The sequence below is a fragment of the Chrysochloris asiatica genome, unplaced genomic scaffold (genome assembly GCF_000296735.1).
Source record: "Chrysochloris asiatica unplaced genomic scaffold, ChrAsi1.0 scaffold00007, whole genome shotgun sequence".
Lineage (NCBI taxonomy): Eukaryota > Metazoa > Chordata > Mammalia > Afrosoricida > Chrysochloridae > Chrysochloris > Chrysochloris asiatica.
In genome coordinates, this window is record NW_006408525.1 from 2000047 (window position 1) to 2019928 (window position 19882).

Here is a 19882-nt window from a genome sequence, read left to right on the forward strand (position 1 = left end):
GTTGACTGTGGATCCAAGCAAAATGAAGTTTTTCACAACTTCAGTGAATCACCCAAGAACTTACCATATAGCAGTTTAACCCAGGCCTTTACAAAACAACTGACCACTACAAGCTTAGTCTTGTAAGATATACAGTCTGATAAGATATACAAATACTCTCTCCCTATCTTGAAAGCTTGCAAGTGGTCATCCAAGCTAGAACAATTGGTCTCTATTCACCCGAAGAAGCGGAGGAAAAGGTGAATCTGGAACAGAGAAGGAGGTGGAATACGAGGTTAGACTGCCTCCATGAATAACTGTCTCCTTTGTCATAAGACCAAAAGAACTGGACGGTATTTGACTAGCATTCTTCAACATTTTGATTAAAGATCCTACAGAAGCATCTTGATCAAAAGTTGGAGAATGCAGAAGAGAATCTCAAATTCTCATGAAATCTAGACTTTCTGGAGCCACAGAGGCTGAATGAACCCCTGAAACTCTTACCCGAGATCATCTTTAAGCCTTAAATCTTAAATCAAAACTTTCCCTTGAAGCCTTCTGAAAACCAAACAATGGTTTAGGTTAACTAGTAAAGCACGTTTGCCTTGAGCATTGTGCTGATTAAAACTCTATTTATATGGCATACATCTGTATCGACACGGAACTTAGGGGCCGTGAGTTAATATTAACGGAGGAGAAACAACTCAGAAAAGGAAGGGCAGAACGGTTACACAACATAAAGAATGTAATCCGTGTCCGTGTCACTGAATTGTACATGTAGAAGTTATCAAACTGGTGTATGTTCTCCAGTGTATATTTTTAACAACAACAAAAATAAAACAAATTACATGAAATAAATATGTAAATAAGCAATATCCTCCTCATTGGTAAGTAGGATCTAGCAATATTTCTGAAAAACTCGGAGGTGAATCCAGTCCTATTGTTTCAATGGGAACAATGAACTGTAGTCACAATGAGCATCCTCTTCATGTACCACCAGTGGGTCCCAATAGCTCTTCTTCCAGGTCTCTATTTTCTGGTTCCTTGGATGTGAAGAAGTTTCAAGGGGATATGAACCGAGCTTACTACTCAGTCCGTGATGTGGCAGCCTATACCTCCCACCCACTTCCTGCCATCTTGTCTCTTCCCTTCAGGTTACCTCTGCTCTTGGTAATGTGACATACCATCTTCTCCATTAAACTTTTCCATTTCAAAAATAGATTCCCATCCTTCTAATCGCTGAGATTTTCCAAGACACAGTTATTTTGAAGCTGTATTCTGTTCAGTTGCACCTGTACTTGGTTCATTTCCCTAGAGCTGTCATTGGATCCACTCTGTACCATGGTTTCCTAGTCCTCTTATTCAAATGATATCAGCTCATTGGTTTCAGTTAGTCTGGTCCATTATGTGTTTGTACTGCTTCCCACTCATTCCCCTGTTGTCATCTTCTCGGGGGGAGTTTCCAGCATGCTCTGGATTTGGAGTCACATAACTGTCTTTTTACATCATAATCATTCTTTCTTCTTCTCCTATAATATCCACATGACCAAGACCACCTCCAAAACCGACTCCTCAGGCTACGCATTGGTAAATGAGAAATGTCAAGGACAGAGAGAGGTTTCCACTACCCTCCCATAATTTCCCAGGGGTTGTCTGTCAGTGAAATCACTCGAAGGCACATCAGCTGTCATTCTCTCAGAAAATATAAATAGGCAGTGGGGCAGGTAAGCTTAGAATCTCCAGGTGGTACCCAAATCCATAACAGCTGTCTACATGAGCTCTAGTCCTTATGGATGAAACCAGAGAAAATTGCAGGATTCATAGGAAAGCATGTGTGGGATCAACGGTAAACTCTCAGATGCCTGCTCGCCTGGGATCTTTCCTAAGTCCTGGATGGTCTGAAGCCCCCATCTCAGTGCATGACTCTTTCCTCCATGTGCCCACAGCCCCAGCACATGCCTCTTTGGTTACAACTTACACTGTGCTGTCATTACCAGAGATGTGCCTTTCTTCCATTAGAGCTGAATTATGTATCTTTGGAACTCCAGAAACCAGCACAACAGACACATGGGAAGGGCTCATGAGATGAATGAAGCCTCAGAAAGCGAGGTTGGTACGCTGGTTTCACAGCTTTCTTAGAAAGCATCAGAACATCATATCATAAAGTATTCCTGCTTTGGAAGTCTGGATGCATTTATTATTGCATTCTGGGCTGTCACTTGCGATGCCCCAGGGTGTACCATACATTGCCCTGTCACATGTTGACACCAAGTTCATGTGGCCTTGCTCTTATTTTCCCAGCTAAAAGATTTCTGGCTCAGAGGCTGCTTTGATTCAGTAAGACCTGGTTTCTCTTTCTGAATTCATTGGTGTTTGATACTTCTTGACTCTGCTTGCTCAATGTCTTGTAGTGTCTCATGTGACACATTCTCCATTTCAGGCCAGGTACTATGAATCTTCCCACTAACCCCAGGTTCACTTGGGCTGAGAAGGGCAGACCAGTTGTTACTGATGTTTGGGTGAAGACAGAAGAGTAGGAAATTTCTGTCTACTCATGGTGGATCCCAGGCTCCTAGATGACCATATCCTTGAGTCTAACTTGCTTTCTTCCCCACTCCCTGCTTCCCTTCCTTCCTTCCTTTCTCACTTCTGGAGGAGACACTGTAGGATAAGCACCCCCTAATCACTCCTTGGAGTCCTGGTGTGGCACTGTGGGCTAAAGTGCCAGACTGCAAAGCCATTTGAACTGCCAGGTTGGCGGTTCAAGCTCACCAGCGGCAACTCAGAAACCCTATATAGGGTTGCTATGGGTTGAAACTGACTCGATGGCATTTAACAACAACAACAACAAGTCACTCCTTGGAAACTCAATACATCACAGCAGAGCAGGCATCGCTATGAGTCAGAACCAGCTCACGGCACCAACAACACAACAATAACATTAGCAGATGCGTGTCTGGGTCCCTTCCTGGGTTCACACCATGGAACTTTACACGGAACCATCAGACCACCCACCTCCCCACTCTCAAGCATTTGCACAAAGCTCCCAGGTGTGTGTTGTTGTTGTATGCTGTTGAGTCTGTTCCAATGCACAGTGACCCTGTATAGGGTTTCCAAGGAGCAGCTGGTGGGTTTGAACCACCAACCTTGTGATTAGCAGTCTAGTGCTTATTTTACAATGCCATACCAGAAGAGCTCTCTGAATCCACAGATTGCCTGACTCATGACTTTCCACAGTTCACAAGGAGCAGCGAGGCATTTTTTTCTGCTTAGGAAGAAACTTCTCCCTTTAAATGTTGTGCTTGCCTTTGAATCCATTTGAATACAAAAATACAATGGAATTCCATTAAAACAATGTCTGGGGCATGAAACACCAGGATAAAGGACACGAAATTGTCCTATCCTTTATGCCATGCTCAACTTGGAACTGACAGTTTTTGGATAACTTTGGGAAGCAGGCTGTTAAGAAAACAAGTGGCCATATTTTATGACTGCTTCCAGCCTCCTCTGGCTGTTTTTATTAGGAACACAGGGGATGATGAGAGCACATCAGGCCGGTTTATAATGCTTTCCCTCAAATGCTGAATTTTCATAATTGTTCAACAGGAAAACTGTTCCTCAGGATGAAATGTAAATTCTTAAGTCACTTTAGGAAACGTAGCAGAATGAGTAAATAGGGGTCCTTTGAGAGTGGGTTTTCATGATAAGTAGTCTCATAAATGCCAGAGTTGGAAAAGCAGACCCCTTACAGGTAACATGAAGCACTTGCTACTCAGAGCCAGGAAGAAATACATGTCTGGCCACACAGGAAGTGGTGGCAAAGGCAAGAGTAGGACTTAGGCTCCCGACTCCTCACTCCATGCTCTTTCCTTCTGTTGTTCCTGGCGCGTGTGAGAATATGTCATGGGAGGTTCTGCATCATAACATCCTGCCTACTGCTGCTGGATTCAAGTAAAGACTGTGACTATCCAACCCAAGAAGTCTCCTCAGACAAAACCCTGAGAGAATCTAGTCAGACTTGTAGACGAACTTCTTGACTGTTTGGAATATTCTGGGATTTCTGGGATAGGGGATTTCTGTAGGATAAAGAGTCTTTGCTCTGAAGAATGTTTAACAGGATATTTGAAAATAAGAGAGAATTCTGAAAAGGTGATCAAAGTGATGAAACAGATGAAGAGGCAACATGAGGGGCATCTTCCCCGAGGACCTTGAAGACATGAAAATCACAAACTTTTTCAGATTCATCAAATAGCCCAAAAGGTGGCAACAGTGTTGAATTTTTGTTTAAACTCTGTGATCCTTGGAAACAGCAAAGGTTAAGAAATCCTCCCAGTTGTTTGTGTTCCAGAAAATGTCTCACTGCAAAGAACCACCCTTCCCATATGACTTACATGCCTCTTGCTTAATTATGGTAAAGTCAGACAGAGAACACCCAAACTTCCATTCCTCGGCTCATAAATGATGAACCAAACTGCTTATCCCCACTGATCAATCAGAACAAAACATGTGCTAACTCGGCTTCTCCCCAATTCCTGACCTTTGGCCCACCCTTAGCCTGAGGCCACTTAAAACTAAATGGTCCTCCCAGAATGCCTCCTGACCCATGTGATCACACTGCCTGCGAGGGTTAAGCTTGTACATTGGCATGGCTGGACCATGATTCTCTGGTTTGGCAGTTATGATCATCCGCCCTGATGGGGTCTACTTTGAGTAGCCAATCGGTTAGAAGAGAGTTCCCAAGGCAGTGTAACCCGCATCCAATCTATATGACAAAGTTCTCTAGATTTTGCTTGCTCTGGATCTTGCACCTGACTTATCATTTGACTTGCTTCTCGGGACTTGAACCATCGACCTGCTGTATGGCCTGCAGATCTCGGGATTCATTAGCCTCTGAAGTCTTCCAGCCAGCAACCCACCGGCTTACCTGCTGATCTTAGATTTGTCTGTCCCTGTAGCTGTGTGAGTCAGCCTGATATCTGATCCCTAGACTTGGAACTACAACCCTATAAGCCATTTCCTTGAGATAGATCTCTTGCCACATGTACAGACAGATACCACCCTTTCATCCCACCTCCCGACACCTGCTTTTATCTAGTCTTCTTTAATTATCTTCTCTATAAAAGAAAAGGTCTTTGTTTCCCTAACTTTGAGATGCTTCTGATCCGATTATGGTCAGAGTGTTTTCCCCATTGCAATACGCTCCACTTTCCCAATTACAATATTGTCTTTCCCCCTTGTAGAGATTCTTTTGAATAAAGTCTTGCCTTAACTGGGTCTGGATTTGCTTTTCATTTAACAGTGGGGAAACTGGGTGAGAGCTGAGTTGGTCCCACTCAGAAGCAGGGTTCCCAGGCCACAGCCTCTGATGGCTCTTCTCGGATCTGAGGACTGATGATGATTTAAGGTCATGGTCTTTATTTGTTAGGGATTAAGAGGCTGTCACAGAGAACTTGAAGAGATGATAAGGAGCTGCCTTCTCCTCTACTCCCAGCCAGCACAGACTCCAGGTTTTCAGAACGCTGTTGGACAAATGAATGAGTAAGCAGTGGTGGTTGTTGGGAAAACTGCTGCTGTATCCCGTCAACTCTGTTCTAACTTATAGCGGCCCTGCATGGGGTTTTTGAGGCTATAAATCTTTATGGGAACAGAAAGTCTCATCTTTCTCCCAAGTAGTGACTGGTGGTTTCAAACTGCCAACCTTGTGTTAGCCTAAGCCCCTACTCTACTAGGACTCCTTGGCTGGGAAGGCAAAGGTCCAACATTATATCCAGACAATCTCATGTTTATCCTCTGTCTTCCAGATGGCAAAATATAATAACGACGAATTTATCCAGGATCAAAGATTCCCAAATGGATGAATTTTTTCAGGCACTGGAAAATATATATAAAACATTTTGTTTGGGTTCTTTTGGAAGCACTTTAACCATATTACACACTCCCCTTGCCTGTTAAACAGAGTTTGCTAAGCCAAAAACACATTATTTTTCTCTGTCTCAGAACAATAATACAATTTAGAAATTTCATGATAAACTTTTCTAGGGTGCTTTGCAGTTATGTTGTAACTTTATATTTATCATCTTATTTAATCCTTACAACAACTTTAAGAAGGAATTTACAAACATATACATACTTATGCAATCTTCCTATTTTACCAGATTAAAAAACAAAAGCTGAGACAAAGAAATTAAACAATTGTTTTCCAAGGTCATACAGCCAGAAAGAGTCCCATTTGGGTACCAAATGGACATTTCCTGATTGCAAATCCGGTGCCTATGCAGAGAGGCTGGGCCTCTTAACTCTCGCAGTATGGCCAAAGGCAGGACCAAGAGTCAGCTAGACACATGGCTCTTTGCAGACTAGAGACTAGAAGATGCTGGACCAAAGAGCAAGTTGGTATATACGGGGAGGAGGCCAGGATAGTGTCGGAAAAATGCCTGGCGGGAGGACTGGAGTCCAGAGAAGTGAAGTGGCCAGCATTCAATTTCAGCATCCTGATGGGTGTGAAACATTGGCTGGATTCCCTCTGGCGCTGCTCTCCCAGGAGGGCCAGGGTGGGTGGGTGGGCAGAGCCTGGCAGGAGAAAGCTCTTGTCAGGGATGATGCTCAGAGACAGGTACCTACAGATAGTCTGAAAGGCATATCTCCAGATCACAGCCCAGGCAGGAGGCAAGAATGGGGCAGACAAGGTACAGTGGATCCAGGCCAAGTAAAGGGCAGAGACTGTCAAGAGCTAGGGCAGCAGGCAGAGTCCAGCCAGGCCTGTGCAGGTAGACCCAGCACAACAGACCTTGGACAAGGCATTATGGCATCCTGCCAAGTCCCAGTGTCCCCAGGGACTGCAGGAAAAGGAAGAGCATGAGAGATAGGCCACACAACACCAGAAATTGTGACTCTCATGTGTAGCCTTGGAGAGGCTCTGCAGGCATCGGAGAGTGAAGGAGCAGGGCTGGGAGAAGTCTGTGGACCCTGGACTCAGATTCTTACCTATTAGCTGCGTCCTGTAACCAAGGCACACCATCTCTCAGAACAACATGGTGATAGTAGGTAATAAAGAGTATCCAGACTTCATTTCAAGGGGGCTCTGGAGGCACTGTAGGTTAAGCACTGGACTGCTAACCACAAGTTTGCAGTTCAAACCCACTCCCTGCTCTGCAGGAGAAAGATGAGGCTGTCTGCTGCAATAAAGTTTTCCAGCCTCGGAAACCCTACACAAGATCTCTATGTGTCAGAATTGACTTGATGCAGTAGGTTTGGTTTTCTGTTTTCATTCGTCCTTTCAGGGTTATTTAAGGATCTGATGTGAGGCGCTGTTTAAAAATAAACGAGAAAGCTCTTACTTCACCTTTGAGGAGGAAACATAGCCAGTTCCCTTTTGTTGTCTTAACTTTGAGGATGTAGAGTGGAATTTTTGGATTTTTCAATATTTTTAATAGAGCAGTTAAGGTATTGTGTGCCTGCAATGTGTAGATATTGTGTGAAAGATTGTAGAGTGGAAAAAGACGACAAAAGCAGGAATGGGAGCTTCTGGGGCTAGAGTGGAAAACTAACAATTAGTCAGACAAAGGCACAACTAGTTGGGATGCAAACTACAAGGCAGAATGGAATAGAGCTGGAAGGGGGAATATGCAGGCAGAGGAGCCAGGAGAGGGACATTTTGCTTAGGGAGATCTGGAGGGGGATCAGGGAACAGCTGGTGTCTGAGGTAGACTGCGTTGTTGTTGTTGTTGTTGTTGTTAAGTGCTATACCTCGCATGCGTAACTCTCCTACGCACGCGAGGTAGACCGCGTAGGACAGTTATAATAGAGGACAATAACAGAATCCCACCAGGAAACCACAAACTGTGATCTTGAGTCTTAAAACAATTTACAAGGTCCTTGGCACTGTAAGATAAGCACTGGATTACTAACCACAAGGTAGGCAGTTCAAATCTGCCAGCTGCTTCTTGGAAACCCTATACAGGGTCACTATGAGTGAGAACCGACTCAATGGGACTTAACAACAACAACAAACGAAGGCTTCCTAACCAGCTTTGCAGATGGGAAGCCCTAGGAGATATTTAGATAATTTGCTGATGGCCAGGTCCCTTTCAGACCCTCTTTTTCAGGAGTCCTGGGAGTGGGACCTGGGTGTTTGAAAAATCAGTTTTTCCTATCCTGCCCCAGCCCCACAGCTCTTCAACACCTGCGTGACCCTGATGAACATCCTTATCCCTGGAGATCTTGTGAAAGCAGTTTGCGAGCCCTGCCCCCCTGAAAGATTCTGATTTAGTGGGTGTGAGGTGGAGCCTGAGATCCTACATATCTGATACTGTCAGATCTGGGGACTCTAAACCATCGCCTGGCCATTTCATTCTCATTTGCATACAGGAAGTCATAGTTAAAAACTATCCTTAAGCAGAAAAAAAGCTTTTGAAAGAAAATTCATGTTTCTCAATCCTGTATCTTTAAGAAGTCACACACACCACACACCCACACACCGTAACACCATACAACTATTTGCCATGCAGGTGACATCAGGACATCTCAGAGGAGTTCATGGTGATTCTATGAGTAACAGAGTAGCATTGTGTTCAACAGGGTTTTCAGTGGCTAATGTTTTAGGAATTTGATTGTCAGATCTCTTCCAAGGTTCACTATAGCCAGCAACCTTTCATTGAGCAGTGAGCACCTTCACCATTTAGACCACCCACAGGTAATTTGGAATCAACTCAGTGGCAACTGTTGTTGTTAAGTGCTGTCTTGTTGGTTCTGACTCACAGCAACCCTGTATAGGTTTTCCAAGGAGTGGCTGTTGGGTTTGAACCGCCGATCTTGTAGTTAGAAGTCTAGTGCTTATCCTCTAGTTGTTGTTGTTGTTGTTAAGTGCCGTTGAGTCGGTTCCGACCCATAGCGACCCTGTACTGGGTTTCCGAGGGTGTAAATCTTTACTGGAGTAGAAAGCCTCATCTTTCTCCTGCGGAGCGGCTGGTAGTTTCGAACCGCTGACCTTAAGGTTCGCAGCCCGATTCGTAACCACTACGCTACCAGAGGTCCTTAGTTGGTAACTGATAAATAAGCACTCAACCGTGGTTAGCAGTCTAGTGCTCATCCTCTAGTTGGTAACTGATAAATAAGCACTCAACCGTGGTTAGCAGTCTAGTGCTCATCCTCTAGTTGGTAACTGATAAATAAGCACTCAACCACAAGGTCGTCGGTTCAAACCCACCAGAGCTGCTCCTTGGAAACCTGATCCAGGGGTGCTATGAATTGGACTTAGCAACAATAGTGTCTAATCCCTAACCAGTCCACCTGCTGCTCCGTACAAAAAGCAGCTTGGTTACATCACACTGGATGACTCACAGAACTGGGGCTAAGCATAGACTAACTCTGAAAAGATTTGTACAATGACTTCAGGTCACATTTGTCCTTTACATGTTTTTGATCAGCTTCATTTTTGAAAACATATTGCTTATGGGTTGCAGTTTGTGATCCCCAGTGTGACAGAGGCACACTAACATTTTTGTGTTAGGAGAAATTACCTGGACAAGATGGTTGAGCTCTGACCAATGCTGGGATTTGGTCATTTGAGCCAAGTTAGCCACTGACAGATGGTACTGCCTTTTAGAAACTGCAAAGTAGGTCTTGCATTGTGGGTTCTCATTAGTTCACTGGTTCTTGGCCAATTTCCCTCTTTGGACCCTGGGGAAATGCTGCAACCTCATGGGATTTGTCTTTCAGAAGCATAATTGTTGTTAACTTGATTCCAACTCATGGCAGCCCCGTGTCTTACAGAGTTCAACTGCCCGGTAGGACTTTCTTGGTTCTAATCACTATGGAAGCGGATCACCAAGACTTCCTTTCATGGTCCAGCTGTGTGGGTTCAAACTGCCACCCTCTGGGTTAGTAAGTTAGAAGCGTAACCCTCTGCGCCACTCATGGAATCCACGCACAATCCTATTACTCATAGCCTTTTTTCTTCAGAAATTTCTCTTCCCTTGCCTTTTTCTTCTTCTTTTCTAAAACCAAGGTCTTTTGTGTGAGGAAGAGCACTAGATGAGGTGCTGGGAATGAAGAGCTAAAACCTGTACTCCAATTGCTCCCAGTCATTGGTGGAGGAGACACATGTCACAATAACTACACCTTAAGTTCTGTGTATTGTCACAGAAAAATCACATACAATGAGAGGATAGGAGAGGGAGTGCTCATTTGGGTTAGAGGAAACAAGAAAGATCTACGGAAAGAGAGACTGCCTTTTCCCTACAGGAATGGCTCAACTCTGCCAAGATAACAATATCTGAATATAACACATAAAATTGATGATAATTGGGAAGGTGCAAACAAGTCACCTGGGTAGGCACATGAAGATTTTGATAATGATGTTAACAGAAAAAAACATTTATAGAATACCTTCTATATGCCAAGCACTGTGGTAAAGAATTTATTTGCATTGTTTAATAAAATTCTCCCAACCAGTCTGCAAAGCAGATGGCAGTATTGTCCCCAATTTCCAGATGAGGAAACAGAGGCTTAGAGAGATGAAGTAACTTGATCACGGTGTTAGAGTGCCAAAATTTAAACCCAGGAATTTGAACCAGTGACTATTAACTCGTATTACTTGACATGCTGTCAGAAGGGACCAGTCGCTGGAGAAAAATATCATACTTGGTAAAGAGGAGGGTCAGAGGTAAAGAGGGAGATCTTCAACAAGATGGATTGACACTCTGCCTGTAACAATAGCAATGATTGTGAGGATGGTATAGGACTGCGTAGTGTTTGGTTTTGTTGTATATGGAGTCGCTGTGAGTTGGAACCAATTTGACGGTCCTTAACAACAACAGCAACCTATTGAACACTCACCATGCATCAGAAACTTTTTATAAGTTAACTTTTTAATTTTCAAAACAACACTACAAAGTAGGTCTTTTGGCACCAGGTGACAGAGGAGGACACACATGCTGACAGGTAGGTTGTGCAAGATGTTTTTTTGTTAAGTGCTGTCGAGTAGGTTCTAACTCATAGCAACCGTATATAGGGTTTCCAAAGAGTGGCTAGTGAGTTTGAACTACTGACCTGCTGGTTCAAACTGACCTTGTGGTCTAGTGCTTTATTCCACAGTGCCATAGCAGGACTCACTGCAGGATAATGCACTGGACCATAAGGTTAGTTTTGAATCACAAGGTCAGCGGTTCAAATCCACCAGCCACTCCACAGAAACCCTAGACAAGGTTGCTATGAGTTGGAACTGACTCAATGGCACGTGACAACAGCCATAGATCTAATTCCCTGTCCCTCTTTTTAGCTATTCTTGTGTTCTTTTTCTTTCTTTCTTTTATTTCCTCTCTTATTTTTCTCTTCTATAACTCCATTTCCCAGTCCCTCTTTTGTCTTTATTTAAATGAAAGGACTGGGATTAGAAAACAGATCTGTCTGAGGCCCAAATCCTGTCTTCTTATGAATGACCTTGTCAGATTCATGCCTTTTAATGGGATCCCTCAATGTCTCAGTCCAACGGGAGCTAGGAAGCAGGGGTGCTACTTGGGGAAGAGCCTGCGCATTTTTGTAAGGGAATGATTGCTCCATAGAGGCTTAGGGCTAGCAATTGCAGAAGAAGAAAAGAATTTTAAAAAAACATTCTGTTCAGTGGGGCCAGCGAGGTTAGACGTTAAGGTCATACTGGAAAATGGCAAGAGATGGACTGGTGAGGTGATGGAGTTGGCTGGAAGCAGGCTGGGGCTTTGGAATTCTGGATCCCTAGGTCTAATCCTAAGGAGCTGTGGTAGCGTAGTGGTTACGAATCGGGCTGCGAACCTTAAGGTCAGCAGTTCGAAACTACCAGCTGTTCCATGGGAGAAAGATGAGGCTTTCTGCTCCTGTAAAGATTTACAGCCTTGGAAACCCTGTACAGGGTCACTATGAGTCGGAACCGACTCCATGGCACATAACAATAACAACAACAACAAGAAGTTCTAATCCTGATTTCAAAGCTGTGTGACCTTGCTCTAGTTACTATACCTTTCTGAGCCCCAGTGTTACCAACTATAAAATAAAAGGATAATACCTTCCTTGCAGGGTTTCAATGAAGAATAAATGAACCAGCCTTGGAGCTCAGCGCCTGGCCTAGGGGCTTGCAATAATCAATAACTACCTTCTTGTTTCCCTGTTTACTTCTGTTCCTGCTGGCTCTGATCAGGCATAGAGAAAAGGCAGCTAATTTCTTGAGCAGGAAGGATCTGCTTCCAGCAGGGAAGCCCTGGGGCTTGCATTGGCGTGGGGGGCTCTGGTACAATATCCATCTATTTGGTTCTTTCTCCAGGCCAGAGTGCTGGTTTCAGGAGACTTCATTCAAGCACTAAATCCACCTAATTGGTTTGAGAAGCCCTGGGTGAATAACATCCCGCCAGCCCACCACTGTAATAATGCCGGCGACATTTATGCCAGAGATGAAGAATGCAGAATGAATGGAGATGAGACCCCAGGTGCCTTACCACAAATGACAACCCAGACAAGGCACCCCCTGAGCTAATGAATGCCAGCCTGGGTGTGGGAGGGGAGTGGGAGATAGGGACGTGGCGGTGCGGCAGGCAGTCAGGGATGAGCACCTAATAGTGCATCTGGGCAGTTAATGGAGAGCCTGCAAGCTGAATTAGGAAGTAGATGGCATTTGTGCATGGCATGGAGAAGAGGAAAGAATATCAGAACACTGTTCTGGACAAAGTGCTTAACCTGCCTGAACGTTTACAAGATGAGCAACTCAGTATTTGTGGCACAGAATGAGAAAAAGCAATGAAGAAACTGCAGGTCTAGGTCTTCTAGAAATATTAGGTTGTTTTTTTCTTTCTTTCCTATTTTTCCTTTATTCTGCCCTTCTTGCTCTTGGGATTTTTTCTTTGCTTCAAACAGGTCCAAGATCTGCATGTACCCCTTCACATACCCAATGATTAGGAATATGCACTAATCATTCACTCATTCATTAATACCATCTTTAGCATTTATTCATTCATCAATTACATTTTGATCAGCTACAAATATGCCAGATGCTATCCACATACCTAACATATAAAGATCAATCAGCTCTTGCTCCTGCTCTGGAGTTCTCCAGAGGTATGGGAGACCGTTCCATTGCATAAGGCAAGGTCCCAACAAGAAACAGATGGCATCCTCAGTGACAGAGAACTCAGCAAGGGTTCATTTACAAAAAAAACAGTTGCTGTTGAGTTGATTCTGACTCCTGAGGATACCAGGTATGTCTGTAGAGAACTGTGCTCTGTAGGGCTTTCAATGCCTTTGTAAGGCATGTCTAAATGGGCTTGAACCTCCGACTTTTCTGTTAGCAGCCAAGTGCATTCACCTTTTTGCACCACCCAGAGGCTCCTTCATTTGCTAAGGGACTAATTATAAAGGAATGAGTAAAGCCAGAGTGGCTTGACTGTCGCCACCTCCAGGGCCAAGTGGAGAAGGAGAAGTATGGTAACTGGAGACCCGGAGAGAGTTAAGATGAGACTGTCACTTTGTGAAGAGCGATGAACATGTGTCAAGGGCACAGACAGATCAAGGCAGTCTAACTTTGCTTCTCTTTCCCTCTGAGCTTCTCTAACACACCCCATTGTTGACTTGGGCCACAGATGCCAGCTGCCCAGGGCAGAGAGCAAGGTGGAAGAGGGTGGAGAGGGCATCTGGGGAGGCAAATGTTAGACGACTAGCATACTCAGGAAAAATGCAAATGGTCAATGCTCTTCAAATTACTAACCAAGAGGTTGGAGGTTCGAGTCCACCCAGAGGCACCTTAGAAGTCTGGGGGTCTACTCCTAAAAAGTCATCCACTGGAATCCCTCTGGAGTACAGGTCTACACTGACACACAGGGGGTCACCATGAGTTCGAGTTGAGTTGACGACAGCTGGTTTACTGTGAGTGTTAGCATGGCCAGTGGTGAGAAGGAAGAGCTAGGAAGTCCTAGGAGGCAGTGATGGATTCCCACCATTTCCTGCCACATCACTCTACTCCATCTCATTCTCAAATTCACAGAGGAAGAGTTGCTTTCCATGCCCACCAGGATATTCATATACCAGTGATCTGCTTAACACTCACATCTGGCCGAAATCTATGGGTAACTTTATACTGCCTTTAGCCTAAAGTCCAAGTTCTTTGGTATGGCTGGAAAGCCCTGCATGAACTGACCCTTTCTTGCCTCTCTCTAGGACAATTTCTTGTTCCTGTCCTAGAACTCCTTCATCCTCATTTTATGTTGTATCTGTATTTATAAGTTGCCTTCTCTGAATATCCAATGCCTGTGAACCTGGCATTTTCTACATCCATCCCCACCCAATCCTACCCCTAAGTCTGGGACAGTCTTCCCACTTCCTCTTTGCCTGGATAAGTCTTGTTGTTATTAAGCTATTAAGTTGTTAAATACCCTCAAGTCAGTTCTAACTCATAGTGACCCTGAATAGGGTTCCAAAGAAGCATCTGGTGGGTTCGAACTGCTAACCCTACAGCGCCACACCAGGATCTATCCACCTAAATCTTGTTGTTGTTAAGTGACCCACAGCAACCCTGTATAGGGTTTCCAAGGAACAGCTGGTGAGCTTGAACCATCAACCTTGCAGTTCAAATGACTTTGCAGTCTGATGCACTAACCCACAGCGCCACACCAGGACTCCTAGCTAACTCTTAGCTGACCTTAAAACCATCATGACTTACCTAAACATTCAGAAAGGTTTAGAGAATAAAATTAGATGCCAAAATACATACCACCAGTATTTAATCGGTGTTGAGATTGCCACATTAGTGTGAGTTCTTTTTTATAAAAAGAAATAATGTAGCCCAGAAACAATTGAAACATCTGCTGTACTTCTTCCCATTCTTGTAACAACACTATTTTAATGTTCGTGAATGTCTTATCCACACAGGAGTTTATATTTTTGCTAGGTAGCTCATCTTTAAACATGTGCATAATTATGATTGTGGCTATTAGTTGCCATTGATATATTTACTAGTATAATATAAAAAGCCATACATGAAGCAAGCAAAAGGTCATTAAGAAAACAAACAAGAAGGAAAAGACCAAAATGACTGTCAGAAAAGATTCTGAAACTTGCCCTCAAGCATAGAGAGGCTAAAGCAAATGGAAGACATGAAGAAGTATAAGAGCTGAACAGAAAATTTCAAAGGCAGCTCAAGGAGATGAAGTCAAGTATTATAATGAAATGTGCAAAGATCTGGAGTTATGGTCTTCCTTATTCACTGTTCAATTTTCATATGCATTTGAAGTTATTGAAAATACCATGGCTTGGGTCAGGTGCATGTTCGTCCACAACATTTGCTCTTCAAATACTTAGAAGAGGTCTTGTGCAACAGATTTGCCTAATGCAATATGCCATTTGATTTCTCGACTGCTGCGTCTATGAGTTTTGATGGTTGATCTGAGCAAAATTAAGTCTTTGACAACTTCAATCTTTTCTCCATTTATATGGATGTTGCTTATTGGTCCAATGGTGAGGATTTTTCTTTTCTTTACATTAAGGTGCAACCCATACTGAAGGCTGTGGTTTTTGATCTTCATCAGTAAGTATTTTAATGCCTTTTCACTTTCAGCAAGCAAGGTTGTTTTATCTGCATATCACAGGTTGTTAATGAGTCTTCCTCTAATCCTGATGCCGCGTTCTTCTTCATATAATCCACCTTCTCAGATTATGTACTCAGCATACCAATTCACACCTATCCTAATTTTAAACAACTCAGTATTCCCTTGTTTTCTGTTCAAACAATTTTTTGGTCTATGTACAGGGTTCCTCATGAGCACAATTAAGTGTTCAGGAATCCTCATTTTCTACAATGTTGTCCACAGTTTGTCATGATCAACACAATCAAAAGATTTTGCAAAGTCAGTAAAGCACAGGTGTACATCTTTTTGGTATTCTCTGCTCTCAGCCAAAATGTCAGCTGATGTCAGCAATGATATCCCTCATTCCACGTCCTTGTCTGAGTCCAGCTTAAATCTCTGGACATTCTCTGTCAATGTATGGTTGCAGCTGATTTTGAATTGTCTTTGGAAAAATTTTACTTGCATGAGATATTAAAGATATTATATGATGATTTCTGTATTCTGTTGAATCACCACTCTATGGAACGGGCACAAATATGCATCTTTTCTAGTGAGTTGGCCAGATAGTTGTCTTCCAGATTTCTTGGCATAGATGAGTGAGGCATAGATGCCTTCAGTGCTCATCAGTTTGTTGAAAGATTTCAATTTTTATTCCATCAAGTCCCAGTGACTTGTTCTTTGCCAATGCCTTCAATGCACCTTGGACTTCATCCTTCAGTATCACTGGCTCCTGATCATATGCTACCTCTTAAAATGGTTGAATGTCAATCATTTCTTTTTGGTACAGTGACTGTGTATTCCTTCCATCTTCTTTTGATGATTTCTGCATCATTCAATATTTTGCCCACAGAATCCTTCAATATTGCAAGTCAACGCTTGAATTTTTTCTTCAGTTCCCTCAGCTTGAGAAATGCTGAGCATGTTCTTCCCTTTTGGTTTTCCAACTCCAGGTTTTCATACATTTTGCTATAACATTTTATTTTGTTTTCTCAAGCTGCCCTTTGAAAAATTTCTATTCAGTTTTTTTTTTAACCTCCTGACTTCTTCCATTTGCTTTAGTGTCTCTACACTGGAGAGCAAGTTTCAGAGTCTCTTATGACATCCATTTTGAACTTTTCCTTCTTTCTTGTCTTCTTAATGACTTTTTGCTCTCTTCCTGTACGATGTTCTTGATGTCATCCCACAACTCCTCTGCTCTCTGGTTTTTAGTGCCTAATGCATCAAATCTGTTCTTCAGATCATCTCTAAATTCATGTGCGATATGTTCAAGGTCATCTTTTGGTTCTCGTGGATTTGTTTTCCTTTTCTTCAGCTTCAGGTGGAACTTGCATATGAGCAATTGATGGTCTGTTCCACAGTCTACACTTGGCCTTGTTTTGGCTGATGATATGGAGTTTTCTACCATCTCTTTCCACAGATACAGCCAATCTGATTTCTGTGTATTCCATCTGATGAGGTCCATGTGTATAATTACTTGAAAAAGGTATTTACAATGAAGAGTCATGTCATTGGTCTTGCGAAATTTTATCATGCGATCTCCAGTATCTTTTCTATCACCAAGGCCATATTTTCCAACAACTTCACCCTGGCCCAGTGGGACTTCTCCAACAGTAAGTGGGATGCAGCCTCTCCTCTACCAGAATTCTTTTCAGCTGGGTATGCCCAGGCAGGTCATTTAGTGTCTTTGGGCTTCTGTTGTCTTCTCCTTTGTTTAGGACCTTTTTGTCTTAAAGCCAGATGAAAGAAATGGAGGTTGGAGGATGAGCCAGATGCAAGATCCAGACTAGCAGAGAACAAGCAAGCCTTGCATGAGTATCCCATATATTTTAAACAGCCTACCCCTGGGGGAACTTCCCTTCAAGTGATTGACTGCTCATAGCAGACCTCATCATAGAGTTGATTACATTATATTAGGTCTCATCATGGGGGATAATCACATCCCAACTGCCAAACCACTGAGACAATGAATAAGGAAGACTGTAGAAGAATTGCTGCATTTGAATTATGATGTTGGAAGAGAACATTAAAAGTACCATGGACTGCTAGAAGAATAAACAAATCTGTGTTGTTAGAGGTACAGTCCAAAGGCTCCTTTGAAGCCAGGATGGCCAGGCTTCATCTCTCACACTTCAGAAATATTATCTGGAGGAACCAGTCCCTGGAGAAGAGCATAGTGTTTGGTAAAGTAGAGGGCCATTGAAAAAGAGGAAGACTCCCTAGTGAGATGGACTGGCACAGTGGCAGCAGCAATGGGCTCAAGCTTAACAATGATTATGAGATGCCACAGGACTGGGCAGTGTTTTGTTCAGTTATGCACAAGGTCACTATGAGTCAGAACTGACTTGATGGCTCCTAACAATAACAAAACAAAACAAAAAAGGTCTTATTGGTTTCCTTTTGCAGGTGACGGTTCATTTTTACCAAGTTGCTCTCAATATTATTTCTCTGACTTTAATTTTGGAAGGTTTGATTATGATATGTCTTGGTGACTTTCTTTTGAGATCTGTACTGTATGGGGTTTGTTGACCTTCTAGGATGTTCTCTTCTCATTTTGTATGATAGTAGGGAAGGTTTCTGTTAGTAAATCTTTAAAAATTTCCTCGGTTATTTTTTTTTTTTCCCTCCTTTTGTTCTGGGATTCCTAGAATATGGAGGTTACTCCTTTTGATAGTGTTCTATATAAGTCTTAGCCTATTTTCATTTTTCTTCATTATTTTCTCTGAATATTCCAAATAAATTAGTATCAAGAGATTTGTCTTCTATTTTGCTGATTCTATCTTCCATTGATTAAATTCTACTCCATTTTATGCCTTTGAGTTTTATATTTCTGAAATTGTATTGTTAGTCTTCTGGACTTCATGTTGCTATTTTTGTAGAGTTTCTAATCATCTATTTATTTTGACATTTTGTTTTGTATTGTTTTCCTGACTTTTTAAAGAGTTTTATCTGTGTTTTCCTTGATCTCCTTCTTGAACTCTTGAAGTGTCCTAAATGTCAGTCTTTTGAATTTATTCTCAGGTAGTACCATCACCATTTCTTCCTCAAGAAGGTCTCCTGACCCTTTATTCCATCACTTGCTAGTCCTAATTCTTTGTGTGATTTGATGCTGTCTGTTGTCTCCAAGATGTTGTCTGTTTGCTTTGCCCTGATTTTTTGTTTGGTTCGGTTTTGCTATATCTGGGCAGGTGAAACAGACATGCTACTCTGGTCACTAATTTAGAAGCAGTTTGTCTTCAGGTAGGTGGTGTAGCAGCTTGGAGTGTGCGCTGGGGTCTCTGCTGGTTGTATGTAGCTTAGTGTAGGCATTGACTGCCATCTATCAACAACCCAGTGATGCAGGAATGGGATGGATACTGGCACTTGCCTATAGAGTGAGGTAGCTGGTGTGGTGGGCATGCGGGAGACACAGTTACTGTCAGTTATCGGGTCAGTGGGGGTGAGCGGTGAGCTGGCATGTATTCAGGTGGTGGGCAGGCAAGTGTTCAGGTGTGCAGTTGCCACCACTTGCTGGAGCAGAGAGGTGTGGGTAGTGGGACGAGGCACATGTGGTCTCATAGTCACGGGGAGGGGGCTGGATGGTGAGGGGGTATGCGATTGATTGTGTGGTCTCAAGAGAGGGGAGTGGCAGTAGGTAGGAGCAGATTTGCCCAACAGCCACAGCAGCAGGCATGGAACATGCGGTCCACGGAAGCACGTACCCCCAGATGTCAACAGTCTAACACATTCTTAAAAGACTTATCTAAGTCCCTGTCACCACTTAGCTTCCCCCTTCCAAGGAAATTGTGTTTTCTCTCCACCCCCACCCCAAGGACCTCATGTTCGCCAAGTACAGTGAAGACCTCTGTGTCTGGCTGCACTTGTCTCCTGGCAGTAGTGGGCACCACTGACTTCTCCTTTCGTCTTGAATCGCTCTTCTCTCTTGACTCCCATGATGCTGCTCTCTCAGCTTTCTTCCCACAGCACCTGCCACTCTGGCCTCTCCACTGCTGGCCTTGGCCTTTCCCTCCTTCAATCCATCATCAGCTCCCCCAGGGGTCATCTCTCCAATGCCAAGCTGTGTCATTCTCCTTGAACCTGCAGACTTGGCCTTGCTGTTCTGTGGATGACATCCAAACTCTTTCCCTGTGATTGCCGAGATGTAGCCTCTCCGGGCGAGGTTTGAAGCCTGGTCTCAGGTATGACATCACGTGCAATCTATTCTGCTCTCTTGCCATCTACACCCTTGCATACGCTCGTCCTTCCAGTGGTCTGACACTGTTAGTTTGCCCCTGACAGTTTACTTGGTTTCCAGACCACGATGTGCACTTGGCCCTGAGTGTTTC